The sequence below is a fragment of the Echinops telfairi genome, unplaced genomic scaffold (genome assembly GCF_000313985.2).
Source record: "Echinops telfairi isolate 266 unplaced genomic scaffold, ASM31398v2 ScPeMD7_3509;HRSCAF=4178, whole genome shotgun sequence".
Lineage (NCBI taxonomy): Eukaryota > Metazoa > Chordata > Mammalia > Afrosoricida > Tenrecidae > Echinops > Echinops telfairi.
Window position 1 is genome coordinate 4,968,285 of NW_022107407.1, and position 4,016 is coordinate 4,972,300.

Sequence of the window (4,016 nt, forward strand, 5' to 3'; positions counted from 1 at the left end):
TAAATGTGTTTTCATTTTATACTATTACACCGTTACACTGTTTTGAGCCCCTTTGATAACATTTCAAGTGTCCAAACTTTTAAATTAATTTGGAGAGCAACGGATTGATAGTAAAGAATAAGGAGTAACTGAGTTGCAACATCATCAACAAGAAATGTTTGTGTAGGTAAAGGAGATTAAAATATGATACTGTGATTTAGTAAGCACAGATAATGGTTCGCTACTATTTGGATTTATGTATTTTCATGAGGAGTCTTTTTCCAATGTGAACCATTAATACCAAAAATCCCACTAAAAAGAAAACCCAACTAAAGTTAGAATTTTATCTTCCCTGTATCAAAAAGATCAGACCAACATTTAACGAATTCATTTAAAAATTGCCATTGTATTTGATATTTCATTAAATATTATTTAAAATAAACTATTTCTATATGAAGAAATTGAAATTCTCATTTTACTTATAAATAACAATGAAAACAGATCACTAACGTTCCATTTTATTTTATCCTTTAAAATGTCAAATTTTAAACTTGTTTTATAAAGCACATATTTTCAGCAAAAGAAAATTTATGTAAATGAACATGCATAGGACTTTAAAACATTTTTCTGAGATTGCTTAGTGAAATAGATGCCTGATTATTTTAATGAGAACACAACACAAGTGAACAAAGAAAAAAACATGTAAGGGCATCAAATGTTCTGAACACGAAGGCACTCACTTCTCCCCTTACAAACATTATCAAACATCAAAACATTAGATGTTTGCTAGCTGCACATTACTTTCAAGAATTTGATTCTGTGTGTATTTAGGGGATAAAATAATATTTACATTGCCTCAAATTCCAACTTTTAGCATTTTAAAATATTTTTATCATAACTTTCTCTTTTTACACTGCATACATTTTAAGATAATTACATGCTATTGAGAAATGAATAATAGAAAGATCAATATATATGTGTGTAAATCACCAATAATCCTCTTGATTCGTTCTAATGTCACTTTTCTTAAGATAATCAAATTTACTTGCCCACTTCCTTTTCATTCTTACGAAACCTTTTAATAGATCATCTCTCATCATGCTCATGCTATAAGAAATAAAGCTAACGTCAAGAAGAATAAACTCCTTGTTCAAGGACACACACCCAATGGAGATAGAAGTCGAGTCCAGAGCCCAATGAATGAAGCCTTATGTGGAGCTGCCTTTCCTTCCTCTGTGATACAACACTTCCCTCTGGGTACTTGAGTACTTTTGCACAGAGACTTCATGATCCCATTGTTGCCCATACATAAGTCAACACTAAGGTTAGTAGTGGTTCGGTAGCATTCTCATCTTCCATGCAAGAGACACTGAGTGGGATTCCAGGCCAATTCAAGTGGTGTAACCACCATTTGACTGTCATTGGAGCCTTGCTTATTGCTATGAAGATAAACAGGTTTTAGATTAAGACATACTAGAAAGTAAGGCCCGGCTATGTTAGTTTAGTCAATATAAACCCTATGGCTAATGACATCCTGATGTTAGGCTGCACAAGGAAATGACTAAGACCAGGTGGACTCTGAAAAATGGGTTCAAATACCAGGTCTGTCACTTACGAGCTGTGTGACTCAGCCAATTTCTTAAATCTTTATATTACATGTATATCAATACACATTTAGAGAGGATGGGGAGTAAAATTGGTGGGCGGTGAAACTGACTCGTACTTTGGATAGATTATCAGGAAAAAACAAAGAGCCACAATAGCTGCAACCACTATGGCGAAGATGGCCCAGAACCCGGCAATGTTCTGTGATATGAGTAAGTTAAAAAAGTATTGCTACTAGGATTCCAGTTCATGCGTGTCTCTGAAATCAGTGGATGGCTGTAGACAGTGCTGTCAGTAACACACTCATCTTAGTTTTGTTTGGGTGAATTACTTAATGCATCTCTTCCAGGCCCATTCATTATAACTCTTCACCAAACTACTTTTTCCTGAGGAGTTTGCGTAAGAGAAAGTGGGGGAAAATGTTGATAGGATTTTATGATTGGGATGGTAACAGGATAACTGTGATGGTAAAACCTTGGAATGCTAATGTTACATGCATCAATATTACCATTATGCTGAGTATAAAATGAGCCAATTTAGCAGCAACAGAAGGGAGCATTCACTACCATGAAGAAAGAAGGTCCCGGAGTGCAGCATGTCCTCTGGACCTCGAGAACTCTGCACACTGAGCCTCTTTGATCTAGGAGACAGAGCTGAGATGCTAGAGAAGCCACAGAAGCTGAGCCAATGAACTAGCACTAGAGTCAAGAGTCAGAGCATAAGAAAAACCCACAAAGCAAGTAATGTTGAGTGCCCTCCGGCAAAAGGCTTGCTCGTGGTGTGTGTGTGTGTGTGTGTGCGCGCGCATGTGCATGATGCTTCCAAGCATTTCATTGCAGAGCTAGGTTTGCTGACTCATAGAACTAGAACTTAAAGTCTTTGGGCTCAGGCTTTGAAAGATTGTCATGCCCTTTAGGCATTTATAAACAACTCTGAAAGAGTTCTCTAAATTGCCTGACTGGGGCAAAGGCTGAGGAGCCAAGTGGCTGACAGGCCACAGATGAGAGAGGGGTGCCTTCCTTCAGGCACAAATTAGACGAGGCTGCCAGACTAGAACAGTGTTCTAAGTATTTTTTTTTAACCCAAAATTGTAGCTCGCTAACTTCCCTAATAGACTCCGTAATTGTGAGTATGATCTGGGAGTTCTGTGTGGTGATTGTAATTAATTAGTACACCCAAGAAAGGCGTAGAAAGTGCTGTAAGAAGTATGACAGGGGTCAGAATTGGTAACAAGTTTGGAGGGTGCACGCATGTTTGACTTTCCTTCTCAGAGGGGTTGCCCTTAGGGTGTTGAATTTGACTCTCCTCTCTATTGTGAAGTCACCTCACCCCAACTTCCTTTTCACAAGGTACTTTTCAAAAATGAGTTCAGGTGAAAACAGTGGTTTCTGAGAGGATCTGTTCGTGATGACTGTTTTTGAGATTCCAAAGGGCTAATATTGATAGATTTTTCTCAAGAACAACGGACACAGGTGGAGCTTTATTATGAGGAAGTTTTAATGGAAAACTACATTGGTGTGAAAAAAAAGCTAGGATTGTTGAGTTGAGGAATTACTTCCCATCTTGACCATGCACCTGCTCTTTCTCCAGGGTAGCAAGAGCTGTCCCGAGGATTTCATGGAAACCTCACCCCACTCGGCCTACAGCAATAATCTTTCCCTTTCAGATTTGATTTTGTTCTCCAAACTTAAAGAACATAAAAGGAACACAATTTGAGTAGCTTGAGAATGCCCAGGTTTTTGTTTTGATGGCATGTAAATCGAAAAACATAGAAATCTTCAGGGAAAGATTAGCAAGATGGAACCACCACCTTCAAAAATAAATAAGCCTAGAGGGAGGGTATACTGAGAAGAATTGTTTTACATTTTGATATTTTTGTTTAATAAAAATTTATATGATGACACAATGGATGTATGTATAGATTGTGATAAGAATTGTACAAGCCTCCAATAAAATGATTTTAAAAAATTTATATGACTATTGTAGCAATATGTTTTGACTTACCCTCCTACATGATGCTGCCTTGACTCACAGCGAACTCAATGGCAACTAACCATAACAAAGGATTGGCATTTTTTAGCACCGTGCCTGACAAATAATGTATGTTCACTAAATGACAATTATTGTTGTATAATTCATTGTCAAAGAAAACTGTTGACTCATACACCTTTGTTCTCCCTCAAATGCATGTTGTTATTGCTTTCCTGACTGGGACAAACACTTTAGTAATAACTAGCTGTAGTAACAAATTGATAACACCAAGAGGGTAGGAACCCTGCCAATCGTGTTCATTACAATGACTGAGTATATAGTAGTCTCTCAATTAGTACTTATTGGTAGATTGAGTACAACCAACTCAACTTAGTGATCTAATTTTCTAGGAAGAGATATCCTAGGCTATATTTTATAAAATTTATTCATTTTAGTTACAT